This window comes from Felis catus, chromosome X, assembly GCF_018350175.1.
Source record: "Felis catus isolate Fca126 chromosome X, F.catus_Fca126_mat1.0, whole genome shotgun sequence".
Lineage (NCBI taxonomy): Eukaryota > Metazoa > Chordata > Mammalia > Carnivora > Felidae > Felis > Felis catus.
Genome location: NC_058386.1, coordinates 5,062,654 through 5,079,588, shown reverse-complemented (window position 1 = coordinate 5,079,588; position 16,935 = coordinate 5,062,654). Strand labels below are relative to the sequence as shown.

Here is a 16,935-nt window from a genome sequence, read left to right as displayed (position 1 = left end):
TGGCACATTTCTTCCCACCTGGGGAATCTATACCTCATTGCAGACGCTCAGTTATGTTTTTTAGATTTCTACTTTATCAACTGTCTTTCTTATGAGTGAATCCCCTTTGGAGTAAGTCACTGGTAGATGCAAAGAACAACAGAGTGCCTATCGCTCTCAACACTTGCTTGGGGTTCATCTTTCGATCTTGCATGAAGACCATCAAAGTAGGCTCTCTTTTTTTTTTTAATTTTTTTTTTCAACGTTTATTTATTTTTGGGACAGAGAGAGACAGAGCGTGAACGGGGGAGGGGCAGAGAGAGAGGGAGACACAGAATCGGAAACAGGCTCCAGGCTCTGAGCCGTCAGCCCAGAGCCCGACGTGGGGCTCGAACTCACGGACCGGAGATCGTGACCTGGCTGAAGTCGGACGCTTAACCAACTGCGCCACCCAGGCGCCCCAAGTAGGCTCTCTTAAACCTGACTTTGACCCAGAAGTTCTGAATTGGGGCTGATGCCAGTGGCTCCCTGGGAAATGATGTAGCTTCTGAGTCCTTGGGACAAGACATGCTTTGCACCACAAAAGGCACCAAAACCAAAAGGCTTCTGAAATACAGGGAAGTGCAGATGCTTCAAAAATGCTCTCCTATGGGCTTACTCCGAATGCATGGCTGCTGTTGTGCAACCCTGCCCTGCCTGCATACTTTCTTGCATCGGGCGAATCACAGAAGGCCAGCTTTGGGATCCAGTGGCATGACTGAGTCAAAGAAAACCCAGGAAGCCTCCATCTGTCTCTTTGACTTGACATTGGGTGTTAAAGGCTCTCCTTTTCCTCTTCTTTGCATCAAATACAGAGCAGAGTGCCATGTACAATGGACAGATCTTCAACATCCTTTGTCCGTCTTCATATCGGTCCCACACATCTACCACTCCTTTACATATTGGCTAACCACAACAACACTTGAGTGACTTGGTTCCTGTCTAAGCTTATATACATGTCAAAATAGACATAGACTGAGTCACTGCAGTGAAGTGCCTTTGACTGAGGCAGGAGACAGAGACAGCATTGCTGGAGAACGCTGGTTCAAGGTCTGACTAACACGGCACAGGACATGTTCACCTGTAGAACTGCTATTCATTCAAACTAAAGTACAGTCATCTAGATAGAGGAAGGCATAATGGCTCACCTTCACATCCTGATCTCCCACTGTCTGCTGTACCTTCAGAACACACACATCCATTTACAAGACCCTGCCATATTTTGGGTCATCTACCCCTTTTCCCTTTTGATTCCAAATGATTTTCTCATCCTCTCACATCCTTTATATAAGCGCATACTTTTTATCTAAATAAAGATTTTTTTTTCTATCACAAATGTCAACCTAAACTTCATGGGAAACTGTTTAATAAGAGTATTTAAAGAAAATGACTTAGGCTCTAAAGGAGGCATTAAAAAAACATTTTAAGGGACACCTGGGTGGCTCAGTTGGATATGCATCTGATTTTGGCTCAGGTCATGATCTCACACTTCATGGGTTCGAGCTCCCCGTCGGGCTCTGTGCTGGCAGCTCAGAGCTTGGATCCTGCTTCCAATTCTGTGTATCCCTCTCTCTCTCTCTCTCTCTCTCTCTCTGCCCACCCCCGATCATACTCTGTCCCTCTCTCTCTTTCAAAAATAAATAAACATTAAAAAAATATTAAACATTCCTGGAATAAGTAGGCAAGCTTACAAATTGACTACTTGGAAAGGAAATATTCATTTGGAGAGGGGAGTTTGGGTATCTTTTTAAAATGCAATTAAAACATAACTGCTCTAAATGAACCGTAAACAAAAACCACAGTAAAGAGCAAAAATTACAGACTAGCATTTCCTTACCCTCACATCTTGCATTTATCAGTCTGTGCTAACGGGGCATCTCGCATTATTTTAATGTCACAATCTAACATCCTAATCTCTTGGCTTAATTTCACTTTTCATGCTAACATCTAAAAATTTACAACTCATATCAATTCCAGAAGGCATCCTACTTTCTCCATAGCCTAAATTATTAATAAAAAATGTCAAGGAAAGAAAACTAGCATCGACCCTTTCTGCAGCTTGACTATTCCTTAAGTCAATACATGCATACTATTGACCCTCAAGTCAGTTTCCCACAGGGTGTACTGTTTTGGAAGCTAATTTGCTCCTATCTGTAGCGAAGCACATGGTGTGGTGACCAAAGCTATTGTCTGGGAGACAAGGGACAGGGTTTTCAGTCCTGATGTTGCCATTGAGGCGCCTGTCTTTATCTCTCCTTCACTCTTCAAGCGAAGGAAGGGATGCGGTCAGGACTTCCTATATCTCTTCCATTTCAGCATTCCACGCAAGCGTGTTCTTTTCGAGGTGAGAGACAGGGGGCCCACAACTAGAAATCTAGACAAGCATTTCCCACCCGGGTTTGCACGGCTCGGCAGCTGTCTCCTTTTCATCTGTCTTGATGGCTACGTGGGATGAGCTGCTGACAGAAGAGCCAGAAGAAGGATGAGGCCAGAGCATCCACTGTTTGCACAGGTTCAATGTTAAGCCCTCCTTGAATTATCTTTTGAAGAAGAGAGAAAAGACACTGAGTACTGAGAGAGTCCTCACTCAATTCAGGTGTAAAAGAATCAATGCGAAGATCAAATAGAACTTCCTTGCATGTCCTCTGACCTCCGTGATGATAAAATCCCACTGAAGGTAAGCAGTGTCACCCTCCTTGCAGCTGATGAGACAAAACAGGCTTTCAAAGGTTAGGGGACTTGACTAAGAGACTTGCCTCTCTTCAAGTGTCTCAGCTCCTCAGGTTGTACAATTCTCTCCCATATGGTGGGGCCTTCTGAAGGAACACACCTCCTGTAGTCTGCTGCTTCTCAAGATCAAGATTCCCAGAGCTTTCAATGTCACCACAGATAGGTAACTACTCCAATATACCATGGAGTCAACGTCTCCCAGCCTGCAGAGTGCAACCCGGTCATCGCCTCCTTCCCTCCAGATACTGTTCCCTGGGCATGAAGCCTGAGATGCTACTCCAGGTGTCTTTGTGTTCAATTTATATCTTCAACTTATGAAATAATAAGATACTTGAGTTTTGCTTTGATTTTTCTTTTTCTTAAATTCGGTGCCACGGATCCACAGTCTGTTTTCTTTTAAAGTTCTCTTAGGGCTGCCGGAGGAAAGGCTGGGATATTCACATCATCAGCATTCATCTTGGAAAAGTAGACGCATAGTTCCAGTCTGTTGGTATCTTTTGCATGACTTGGTATCTTTCCGATGAGTTGATGGTAGACGGCTTTGGAAATGTTCAAGCATAGCTTTTATCAGATAGCTAACAGTAAACATGAAATTCTCCACAGGGAGCTAGAAAAAAAAAATGTTTACAGAGAAACACAGTCCCTGTTTCTGATCCTAACTCCAATGGACACTGAGCTAAAATGTACTTTGGTCAGCAATGTTTGCAAGCATCTATCCCCCGGATGCCTATGCTTTGTCATGCACGAAGGCATGACCCTTCTTTTCTGAGGTGAACTGGGTTCGGCACCGCTTCTGTGTCTGTCTAAGACTTGCTCCCCTCCTCTCTGCAGCGCCGGGACAACCTCTCCCCGGCATCACTGTGAGGCATCTGAGGTCCTAGTGGGTGAAAGACACTTCTCAGTGGACTGCAAAGTTTTCTTCTTGGGTTGCAGACCATCTGGTACTTGGTTTTAAGTGTGTCTTTGACCCTTTCCTACTGGATCTTGTGACCTGGTAGTGATTCCAGCTGGCAGGAAGCTATTTAAATCCTGATTCAATTCACTAAGACACCTGTGATCCCCTAAACCTCAGCTCTTGTGAAAAGTCTTGAACATGCTTCAGATCCTTGCACTTGACAAATTGCTACTCATATCAGGACTAAACATCCTGAAATCCAAGACTTCCCCTACTGGTGTGTTGGTCGACTCGTGAACAGCCTTTAGGCTAATCTTTCAGAGAGCTATTCCTTCCCTTAATTTAGCTCATCTTTTCTTATCTTGCCTGACGATTTGCTGGGGAAGGAGATTTTAAGCTATATCCTGGAGTACAGGGACCTAACAAAGTCAAACAGAGCCCCCCCCCCCCCCAAACGGCCCTGGATAATTCCAATAAAAATGTGTCCATCTCTTCTGCCTGAGTAGATTCATGAGCTGGGAGAAGATAATACCACTTAGATAGTATGGAAAAGTAAAAAGGGATGGTCTGGGGAGAAGGTAGGTGAAAAAGAGGGCCCAGAATATGAAACGGGGCAGAATTAAGGAAATAAAAGCATTCCTAAAGACCATTAATTGGATTCTTCTTAATATTCGTGGAGAGACACAAATAAAGAATGGAATTCTATTTCATTGACTTTTTGTGCTCGGATTGCACTTCTATAAATAAGGCACCACGATGGCACACACCAAGTAAGCCACATGCTTGGTAGACGTGCACAGGGGCACACACATGCATGGTAGCAGATAGGAAGGAAACAGACGCTGGAACATGGGTGCCGGACTTAATCCTGGGAATCGCAGGACCTTGGCCAGCTTGGCCAGCTGTTTCAGCTCTCTGCTCTCTTCCTTCCCTAACGAGAAAAGGAACAGGGCACAGAATGAATCTAACATTACAAGTGCCGCCATGCTATGCCCTTATCAGATTTTCAGTTTCATTGGTAGCTGATAACATGGTACAGACGTCCAAAACACGCCAGAAGGTTAGGGGAATGGGCTGACAGTTTCTCAGGATCCATTTGTTCATTCACGATAGAGAAGGATAAAAAGTATGCATAAACCACCAACCAAGTGGACGCTGTGTTAATTTAAGTTCCTGTTAGTTAATTCTAACGGATTGTTTTGTACTCCTAGCCTGCTGTCCTCCAAATCTGCAGTCCTGCCTCAGGACCCATGTGGCCACGTCCTGGACTCCCACAAAGACAGCAAAGGGAAAAGTCACGTTGCAGCGCTCTCTACCAGCTACGATTCTCATGTGGGATGAAAGTGAATAACAGAGTTCTACATACAGAGGTGCAGGATTCCTGTCAGGAATAAATATCAGAAAAAGGAGTGCAGAAAAGGGACCAGGGATTTATAGTTAGCCAGCGTTCACGGCAAGCCAAAAGCAATCACGTAAAATGGCGAGGAAATTGGAAGGAAGTGTTAGGCTGTGGAAGTTGATTCAGGCAAAAACTTGGAGAGCAGAGAGAAGTGGTGTGCACAGCAACCACAAGGTGTGGACTGGAGGTATGTTACACTGAGGGTAGCTGATTAAGGAACACCTTACATTAGGTGGAGTCCTGATAAAACCGCTTTGTTGTAAAGTATTGATCTCGGCACGTGCCCTTCCTGTTCAAAATCAAGGGACAGCTTTATAGAATACTACACAGGTTTGAAAAGGAAGTAGATTCTGACACAAGGTGCAACATGGGTGAACCCTGAGAACATTATTCTACATGAAATAAACCGGTCACCACATGACAAAAAGTGATATTAACACCGTGAATTTGGCTTCTTCATTTTTGTGACAATCCTACTCAGCAAAGAGCAGACGTTAGAAACAAAGATTTTATGCTTATAGAGTAAATTCCCTGGTGAATATACTTGACAAACCAAATAGTCCAGATTAAAAGAAAATGTGTTGGGAAAAGATAATGTGTTGGAGGAGCCCCTGGGTGTGGCTCAGTTGGTGAAGCGTCCGACTCTTGGTTTCGGCTCAGGTCACGATCTCATGGTTTCACGTGTGTGAGCCCCACACCGGGCTCTGCGCTGGCAGCACGGAGCCTGCTTGGGATTCTCTCTCCCTCCCTCTTTCTCTGCTCCTGTCTTTCTCAAATTAAGTAAATGCACTTGTGTGCTCTGTCTTTCTCAAATTAAATAAATGCACTTAAAAAATCTAATAAAAAAAAAGTAAATATGTTGGAGCCTGAAATACTGGTTCAAAACAGTAATAAGAAAATAAATAAATAAAACCTTCCTTTACTGTCTATATTACCCACCCGTACCACTTCGTTGTATATATGGATACATAAAATCAAGATGGCCTTAGGGAATGGACTGAGTGGAATTTAAATAAGCAATTTCACAAGTACATTCTGCAAATGAAGGAAACTCGGGATACCAGAGTACTGAGCATTTCCATGCAAAAGAAACAAACAGGAACCCTTCTTTTTCAACCATATTGTTTTTCACTCCTCTATTTTTCATCCATGTCATTTTCTCAAATTATTTACATGGAAGCTTCACACCGTTCTGAAAACTACCCCGTAGAATTCACTGAGAAAGGGCTGATTGTTGTAAATGGGAATTCAGACTCAAGGTCTTTGGAAGCTCTGTGGAAACCAGGGTAAAAATCCCCAGGGTTTGTCCTGAACACCATGGAATATTTAGATTAGGAAACTAGAATGAATGAGTTTTCGGTGAAAATGATCTGTGAAAGTCTATTTTGCAGCCACCTGAAAAGTCAGTGTTTGCTTTCTAATGGGAAACCGGGTGTTATCTCTCCTTAACCACCAGGGTATTCCTTGGCAATCGTTCCTAAGAAAACGACTTTATACCGTCTTCTTTGTCATTTCTGAGCTAGCAGCAGCCTCATCGGCTAATACTGTACACAGTGAGGAGCATGATACAATGTCCCGTAGTAATGGAGAAGAATTTTACCTTTGTAAATATTTCTCGTGAAAACACAATGTGCTAAAATAATGCTAGACAGTGATTTTAACCGATTATTTGTAACACAAATAATTTGTAACACGGGATGAAGCTAGTTGTGATTTTATATCAGGGTGATCAATCCCATTAGTGAATATTTAATTTTGCAACTGTATTTTGCCCTCCATTTCTATAAAATACATACACCCATGTACAGTTTTATCAATATTAAATTATATTAAATGAACAGTAGTTTTATTAGCTTAGCTGTCACAGAATGGTGGCTCGCATTTTCAAATGTGTAATTTATATGTGGGTCATTTCCTGTGATGCTTTTTTTTAATTAAAAATTTTTTCTTTAAATATTATTAGAGAGAGAGAGAGAGAGAGAGAGAGACAGAGAGACATGAGTAGGGTAGACGGGCAGAGGGAGAGAGAGAGAGAGAGAATCTTAGGCATGCTCCCTGCTAAGACCTATGTTGAGGGGGCTCAATCCCACGACCTTGGGATCATGACCTGAGCTGAAACCAAGAGTCAGACTCAACTGACTGAGCAACCCAGGTGCCCCTCTGTGACACTCTTAACAGTGAGAGACAGTGGAGGACAGTGTCTAAAAGGATCCACATGTGTACTGGTGTGAACGGTCTTCTCAGACTGTGAGGCCCAGGTATTTGCAAAAATAGTACGGGCAGTGTGAGCTGACTTCCCTGAGGTCAAAGATCCAAGACTGGTGATTCAGGCAGTTTGTAAGAACCTGGGTTTTTAAACCATCAGGCCCGTTTCCAACCCAGTGAAGTGTTTCTGATGGAATATGGCAGTAATTCAGAGGACCTGACCTTATCTTCACCGGAATATAAACGTCCGTGTGCAGGTGGACATCCTTGTCCCGTGAAATCTGCACTAAGAAGTAAATCCACAAGCAACAAGAGCACATTCCCTTCGCATCCTGATGAATAAGTCAGTTCAATGGCCAACTGGAGTGGGTGAGGGTTAGAAACTTGGGGGGAAGTAAAGGAGCAGTGGCAACACTAACCTAGATAGGTTTGTCTGATTCTGCCCATTTCCATTAATTGGAATAATACCTTACCACATAAACCCAACACACTCAGGATGCACTCACTGGCCAGAAAAAATAAAAAGGGCACATTAGATCATTTGTAATCTAACCCTATCTCATTCCCTATCTAATCCATCAAGAATTGGGAAACAGGTTCAATTTTATTGAGCCTCCCATTTCTTTTTAAAGTTTATTTTGAGGGAGACAGAGACAGCATTGAGGGGGGGAAGGGCAGAGGGAGAGAGAATCCCAAGCAGGTTCCGTGCTGTCAGCACACAGCCAGACACGGGGTTCAAACTCACGAAACTGTGAGATCATGACCTGAGTCTAAACCTAGAGTCAGACACTTAACCGACTGAGCCACCCAGGCACCCCGAGTCTCCCGTTTTTTGAGTTAGAAATCCACATTTTATTATATTGAGAGCAGAAATAGTGTATGACATGTAAGTGGAAATAGCCAAGAAAGAGCGCTCAACTTTCTAAAGGCAGTTAGCTGGCTGTGATGTTCATCTAGTGTCTCAACATCACAGGAGAATGTTTTACTGATTTACATTCTTAAAGCATCCCAAATTCCAAAAACATATCTGATTGATCATGTTGTCTGGGGATTGAGATCCCTTCTCTGTGCTACTAGAATAATCCAGAGATCTTTGCAGCTCAAGCATTTGTTAAAAATAGCCTAAACCAAAGAACACACTAAAGAAACACAAGGCTCATTTTTCCAAATGAGGTAAGAAACATGTACCTTTGAACTGGGAAGAAATCTGGTTCAAGCAACAAGAGTTATAGGGCACCTGGGTGGCTCAGTCGGTTGAGCATCTGACTTTGGCTCAGGTCGTGATCTCACAGCTTGTAAGTTCAGGCCCCAAATCAGGCTCATCCTGACAGCCCAGTGCTTCAGATTCTGTGTCTCCCTCTCTCTCTGCCCCTCCCCCGCTCATGGTCTCTTTCTCTCTCTCTCTCCATCAAAAATAAATAAAACATTAAAAAAGAATTTAAAAAAAAAAGGAAGCGTTAAGGTCAGGAAAAGAGAAGGTCTGAGTCAGAGTATCAACTCTGAGTTCAGTATCCACCAAATAGAAAAATGCATAGATGGTATAATCCCCAAGTCAAATGCATCTCTACAAGTCCTAAAGACACATGATGTAGGGCCTCCCAAAGAAAGGAAGTCCTAGGGCCACGCTGCTCGTGGGTCTGCAGCAGGGTACAAGATTCCAAATTTCTTTTTTTTTTAATTTTTCACATTTATACATTTTTTGAGAGACAGAGCATGAGCGGGAGAGGGGCAGAGAGAGAGGGAGACGCACAATCCAAAGCAGGCTCCAGGCTCTGAGCTGTCAGCTCAGAGCCCCATGCAGGGGCTCAAACTCAGACTGTGAGATTTCAACTTTCTAAAAAACTCCTAGATGATTCTTATGTAGATTCAGTACATCACAGGTTGAAAAGGAAAGAGGAAATGGAGACAGGACACACTGCTAGATAAATTAATTCAGAATATCTGCCACCAAAGGTCAGGCATCATTATTTCTATCCATAACTCTATTGAGGTATAGCAGGCAAATAAAACTTGTGTATATTTAAGGTGAACAAAATGACATTTTTCTCTATGCTATATACACTGAGATATTTACCACCATCATGCTAAAAAAAAAAAAAACCACACCCATCACCACGACCACAGAACTATTTGTTTTTCCTTTGAGAGAACAATTGAGAACTATTCTCTTAGCAAACATCAAGTATATGATACAGTGTTGCTAACTGCCTTTGCCAGGCTGCACATTGTATCCATCCTGCAGGCATCTGGATTTATAGCAAGATCATCAAGTGATTCTAATGTGCAGCCAAGATTGAGAAACCCTGGTCCAAATAGGTGCTCTCAATTGTTAATGTGCACGTGTGTCACCAGAAGATGTTGTTTAACCGCTGACTGCAGGTTCGCTGAGTGCCGGTCAGGCCCAGGAGTTTGCATTTCCAATAGGCTCAGGCCACACTGAGGCTGCCAGAGGGAAACTTAGAGTCACAAGCCTCTGGGAAGAAACTATCTGGCCACACTTGGCATTGAAGGCCTTGTTGATATAGCACTCAGGGTCCTACTAAGCCTCACGCACAGAAGAGTTTTCTCTATCATTTCAAAGATGAAGAGATAGGAGGGGCACCTGGGTGGCTCTGTCAGCTAAGCCTCTGATCTCCGCTCAGGTGATGATCTCAGGGCTTGTGAGGTCGGGCTCTGCACTGACCGTGTGGAGCCTGCGTTGGATTCTGTTTCTCCCTCTCTCTGCCCCTCTCCCGTTCGTGTTCATTTGCTCTCTCCCAAAATCAGTAAATAAACTTAGAAAAAAAAGATGAATGCACAGGAGAAAAGAGTCTACAGAAATATGGAAAAATAAACAAATGAATAATATGCACTTACAAAAAGATATCTCATATTTATTATACACAAAAATACTTATATATTTAGTTTATATTTTACATAACTATATGTAATACTATTCTGAGAAATATATTTTATACAATTATTCTCTGTACATATAAAACATTATATAATATATATTTATAAAAATATGTGAGATAAAAATAAAAAGATGAGTAACTACATTAGTCATTTACAACATTTACTCATTTATTTGAACAAATAAATTAATCGTTGGGTTTGGGGTTTTCAAACCATCTTTTAATTCAAAAGGTATAAGTAAAGAGTCATATTTTAAGATATGATTCAGAAAGCCTAATATTAGGTGAAGGAGGCCCTTCTAACTGCCACTCCCTGCCGCTAAATATCCCGGGCCTTGAGTTCTGGAAAGGTCCAAACATTTGTTAACATTTCTCTCCTCAGGAGACTCTTTTGTGAGAGGGAGGAAACAAATTTTAATTTTTTTTTTCTAGCTGTGTGGGAGCATTTTTTTCTTTCCTACTGCAAAACGCACCCAGCAGTAGGTAAAGTTCCAGGAAAATCTAACTGTGGGAACGTGCATCCCCCCTGGGGAGCTCAGGCAGGAACTCACATCTGTAAGCACAGGTGGGAACGCGCATCCACCTGGCGAGCCCAAGCTTCCAGATAACAGGTCACACCGGTGACCTGGCAAACACCCCTGAACTTGCCGGTGCTTTCCAAGGGCTGTGTGCACACGCCCAGCCTGCAGGGCCTGCACACGTGTACACAGAACCAGACCAGCAGGTTTCTAACTCTCGCTCTAGGTTCCTTTTCTCCCATGTAAAGGAATCATGTTAACACTGCTGCAAAGAAAATCGCAAGCCCAAACTGGCATCACTTGGGTGGAAGCCTCCAATAAGTAAACCGAGACTTAATATCTAATTTAACTGCGGTCTGAAACCCCCAGAAATGTAATCTTGAAGCAGTGAACTTGGGACTCTCCAAGTCAGTACTAGGAATTGTGCCAACAAACCCCTCCGGATCCCCTGAGGAGGGCCACCTTGCCTAAAACCATGGGTTCTTTATTAATTTCCCTTTTTCCGGTTCCCTCTCTACCTTTAAAAACCTTAGCCCTTTGGACCTCCCTTCTACCTCCTAGATGGCACTCTGCTTCCCTAAGTGCACCCAGAGCAGCTACATACTGAGGACAGCTGGCAACTATTTCAAGCCAATGTTGGCTGTTCTTTTATTTCATAACAAAACGAGGGACAACCACGCAGAAGTAGGGGGCAAAGAGTCTGATGCAATCTGCAATTTCTTTTTTTTTTTTTTTCAACATTTATTTATTTTTGGGACAGAGAGAGACAGAGCATGAACGGGGGAGGGGCAGAGAGAGAGGGAGACACAGAATCGGAAACAGGCTCCAGGCTCCGAGCCATCAGCCCAGAGCCCGACGCGGGGCTCGAACTCACGGACCGCGAGATCATGACCTGGCTGAAGTCGGACTCTTAACCGACTGTGCCACCCAGGCGCCCCTCAATCTGCATTTTCTTTTTTTTTTTTAATTTTTTTTTCAACGTTTATTTATTTTTGGGACAGAGAGAGAGACAGAGCATGAACGGGGGAGGGGCAGAGAGAGAGGGAGACACAGAATCGGAAGCAGGCTCCAGGCTCTGAGCCATCAGCCCAGAGCCCGACGCGGGGCTCGAACTCACGGACCGCGAGATCGTGACCTGGCTGAAGTCGGACGCTTAACCGACTGTGCCACCCAGGCGCCCCTCAATCTGCACTTTCTTATGTGCACACATGGTGTATTTGCAGCTATATCAACTGGGAGTAACGCCCCTCTCCCCAGCAGCACTGAGCATCAAAATCCCCCAGCAGCACTGAGCATGCAAAAGTCCCTGTTTGTATGAAATAAAGGAAAGCGGTGCCTGAGTGGATCAGTCAGCTGAGCACTCACCTCTTGATTTCTGCTTAGGTCATGATCTCCTGGGTCGTGAGTTTGAGCACTGCGTCAGGCTCTATGCTGACATCGCAGAGCCTGCTCAGGATGCTCAGCCTGCTCTTTCTACTCCTCTCTCTGGCCCTCCTACATGCTCGCTCTCTCTCTCTCTCTCAAAATAAACTTAAAAAAGGGGGGGGGGAAGGACAATGCACTCATAGTTCTGTGTAAATTGCTGATTCTCTGTGTGGGGAAATAGCAATTCTGAAGAAAACTAAGGATAGGAGGCATGGTAGTCTTTCACTTTAAATGGTTATAAGGTACAAGAGAAGATGAGATGGAATAATAATTTTATATAATGAAACATTCCACATTCTTAAAACATAGTTTAAGATATAAGTGGGGTATATCTACACGGAGCGGTATGCTTAGAAAATGTGGGAATTTATAGGTGGTAGGTTCCGGAACCAGCAGACTGGTGCTCCAATATGTCACTCCTATAGAGCTTCAAAGTTTGGTAATCTAAGCAAATTAAGTTAACCTTTCTTAATAAGCCTCTTATGAGGGGTATTTGAAATAATGTGCAGTGACTTCCGTGTCATAATTGGTTAATAAAATAAACTCCGAAAAATAATTATCAATACAATATTTGTAGACCAATGCACCAACCCTTTACTCTGAAAATTAGGGATTGAAAAGCTGCATTTCAGAGTATGCCTCTCTAGGAATTGTATTTCAGGGAGCTGGGTCACCCTAGGTAAGGAAGCAAAGAGATTCTTTGTGAACATGTACAAGTTATAAACGCATGAGAAATGACAGAGTTAACACGAATAAACTTCCTAATGATACATATATAATGGAAGGATCAGGGAATGGTAAGACCATTATTTAAAAGTTTAATGGTCAAAATGAATAAAGTAGGATTATTCACCCAAATTATTAAATATCCAAGAGTCCATGGTGATATAAATGAAATATTTGATACATAGGTGAGAATACTCAAATCTTCCATGCAGAAGAATTGCAAATAATTGATGTTGTGCTCCAGCCTTAAGTAGGTGGAGAGTTACTCCCTACGTCCTTGGTACCTACTTCCTTCTAAAAAGTACAGTATAGGTGGGCACCTGGGTGGCTCAGTTGGTTAAGCGTCCGACTTCGGCTCAGGTCATGATCTCACGGTTCGTGAGTTCAAGCCCCGCGTCAGGCTCTGTGCTGACAGCTCAGAGACTGGATCCTGCTTCAGATTCTGTGTCCTCCTGCCTTTGTCCCTCCCCTGCTCATGCTCATGCTCTCTCAAAAATGGATAAAAGTTAAAAAATTTATTTTGTTAAAGTACAGTATGGGTAGAGATAAAAGAAAAAAAAACATAGTATGTTTACAGTGGAGGAACTTGACAAACACGAATAGACAGGTGATGGGGGTGAACATCAACTGTGATAAATCCCATATACATCCTGGATATGTGATGAAAACAACAGTCTGTACCTAGGGTCTGTCTCCCTAAAATGCATAACCCCAGTCTAATTATGAGAAAAACCTATATCAAATTCAAATTGACACGCATTCAACAAAACACTGCCCAGCGCTCCTCAAAGCTGTCAAGACAATCAACAACAAGGAAAGCCCTAAAACCTGTCACAGCCAAAACAATCCTAAGAAGACATAACAACTAAATATAGTGCAGAATTTGGACAGGATCCTGGAACAGAAAAAAGACATTAAGGAAAGACTACGGAAATCTGAATAACGTATGGAAATGTATCGATATTGGTTCATTAATTGTGAGAAATGTGCCATATTCTTGTCAGATGTTAATAATAGGGTAAATGGGATGTAGAGTATATGGGAACTCTCTGTGCTATCTTTGTAATTTCTTTCTGTAAACTTAAAAGTATTCTAAAATCTAAAAGCTCGCTTTATTTTTTTCCGGCAATGAAATGTTTTATTTTTTTCATTTTTATCTATTTTTTAAAGAATTATTTTTTTAAATATAATTTATTGTCAAGTTAGGTAACATACAGCATATACAGTGTGCTCTTGGCTTTGGGAGTAGATTCTTGTGGTTCATTGCTTATATACAACACCCAGTGCTGATCCCAACAGGTGCCTTCCTCAATGCCCATCACCCATTTTCCCTTCCCCTCCACTTCCCCCATCAACCCTCAGTTTGTTCTCTGTATTTAAGAGTCTCTTATGATTTGCCTCCCTCTCTGTTTGAAACTGTTTTTTCCCCTTCCCTTCCCCCATGGTCTTCTGTTAAGTTTCTCAAGTTCCATATAGGAGTGAAAACATATGGTAACTGTCTTTCTCTGACTGACTTATTTCACTTAGCATAATACCTTCCAGTTCCATCCACGTTGTTGCAAATGGCAAGATCTCATTCTAAAAGCTCACTTTTAAAAAAGCAAGGTTCCTGGGAACTAGATATACCTGTGTATCTGGCAAAATTATTGGTTACAGGGGGGAAAGTAAGTATACAGTGGAGGGATCAGGCTCCCACTGACTTACTCCACCGTTACTCTTACAATCTTGGTGGTGGAGAAGGAAGCATCACGTGCCACCAGATGGAATTGAACACCACCACTTAGGAAGATGTCATGACTACGCTAAAACTAAAGCCTGTAGTATTACCCACAATTAGGAAATGTGGGAGACAGGGCAAGTTATCACACAAGAAGACAATCAGACAAATCCAAAGCACTCTGCTAACCATTTTTTTTCATACATGCCAAGTCAGTATCATGACAAAATGGTGAGGTTGGGATAACAGATGTAGACTTCCAGAAACAACCTTGAATACATTCTGGTTGGAACAAACCTTCCATAAACCCTCCACATGGAGGCAACTGGGACAATTTAAATATGGCTTGGTGATATTCAGAAAACTATTTTACTGTTAGGCATGTAAAAAGTACTGTGATTTTGATGGAAGATACTCATTTCTTTTTAAAGATAGCTTTGTGTGGTTTTTGTTTTGTTTTGTTTTCATTTGATTTTTGTTTTTAAAGATTTTATTTTTAAGCAATCTCTACACCCAGTGTGGGGCGTGTACTCACAAACCTGAGAACAAAAGTCACCCATTCCACTGACTGAGCCAGACAGGCACCCCTAAAAGATAGTTTTGCAATAAAATATAATGATATCTGTAATTTATGTCAAAACACAAATTTAAAAGTGAAACATAATATGTCAAAAGGACTAAATTGGTGAAATCAAGAGGATGTACATACGGGTGTATGAGTCAGCTTTCACTATGCACCAAAATTCCCAATGCTGAGTGACTTAAGGAAATAATTGTTTATTCTCTCTCATATGTATGTGAGTCATCTGGTGGTCAGTAGGTCTAGGCTGGATACTTCTATTACACACAGTCTTTGGAGGGGCCAGTAATCTCAGCCACTTTCTTCTCATGATTGTGTCAAAAGCTGAAGTGGACATACCTCATCACACAAAGAGACTGTAAGCCTCTCTTGCACCCCATTGGCCAAGACAAGTTACATGACCAAGCGCACAAGCAATGGAAAGGGGAAATCTATTTTGCCTCTAGTGGAAAACCTACCAAGTCATAGGGCAAAGAGTATGGATATTGGGGGGAGTGGTTTTACAGGCAACACTGCATGCAGGGTTTTTATTCAATAGTGGAGCTTCATTAGATCATACTCTCATTTATTCTATATGCTTAGAAGTTTTCAGGAGTCCAACCCCCTATTTTCCTAATAAGAAGATCTCAATAATGTTTTCTTGTATTTGCTACTGTCTCAGATTCTTTCCTAATTGTGCTTAACACGCAGCACACACTGAGTACAAGTTTGTGGAACGAATATACCGATCAAACTGATCACTCTTCTGCACGAGAGAGAAGTACATTCTGTCCTTTGTTTCCTTCCCTCCATTTTCCAAAAAGACTGGTGAATAAATGTTCATTTATGAAGGCGAAACATGTACCTCCCAGACTGCCATTTATAAACTTCCTCTCAAACCGCAAACCCGTGTTGTGATTTATCATTTAGATTAACCTATTCTACTATTGCCAAGAGCTCGGGGTGGAAAAGTGAATGAAAAGTTCTTTTCTCAAGATTTTTTGGTCCAAATTACTATAACAGTGGGTGCCATCAGCATCAATGTACATTTCACTACACTACGCATTTCAATCCCCACAAAAAGATGCAAATCCAAATGGGTGTTTCATTTCTGAGTTGCCTTGGACTTAAATAAGTTCAGTCTTCAAAAGGGGCAGTGGGTAAGTTGGCTAAGGTTGGATAGTGTCCGAAGACATCCATCACCCCTTAGCTATCACACGTGACACTGAGTTTTGAAGAAATCACATTTTTAATAAACTGAGGGCAGTGGGAATCAGACTCAATCAGAGTGGCTATTTATTTAGTATTACATTTCCTTTGTTCCTGTTTTCTTTAGTTTTCCACAGAGCTCTTTTATTTCTTCTGATCTTCTCTCTTATTTTTTGTATTTGTGGTTGTTCTTCTTTTGTTTTGTTTGCAGGGAGCTCCAAATGTTTGTATGACTCCTGCCATACACTGACATCACTCCTTTATACTTACACAGGAGTTGCAAAAAGAATGGGGCTAGAGTATGAAATCAGTCATTGCTATTAATACATGTGAGACAGAACTGAAGGCGTTTGCAAACAAAACTTTAAAATAACCTAATTATGATGGAAACCTCTCTAATTATATCTGGTTGATGCTTAGAACTCTGTTCATTTTATATATATTACACAGAGTATTATAAAAACATGTATTGTAGTAATCTCCCCAATCATTTACTTAAGTTACGAACCAAAATGTTAACTGGAGTTGTGTTTTGTTGTTGTTGTTGTTGTACTTTCTTATTATGGACTTGGCAATCTGTGGCACTTCCTTTGAGTTGTATGCTTCCAGCATTCTGAGCAATTAAGACAAAAAAAAA

General features: G+C 42.0%; 1 pseudogene; it reads left to right on the top strand.

Moving 5' to 3' along the window:
* Positions 1 to 5,120: 5,120 nt before the first annotated feature.
* Positions 5,121 to 16,935, top strand: part of LOC101083240 — a 60,176-nt pseudogene continuing 48,361 nt past the window's right edge.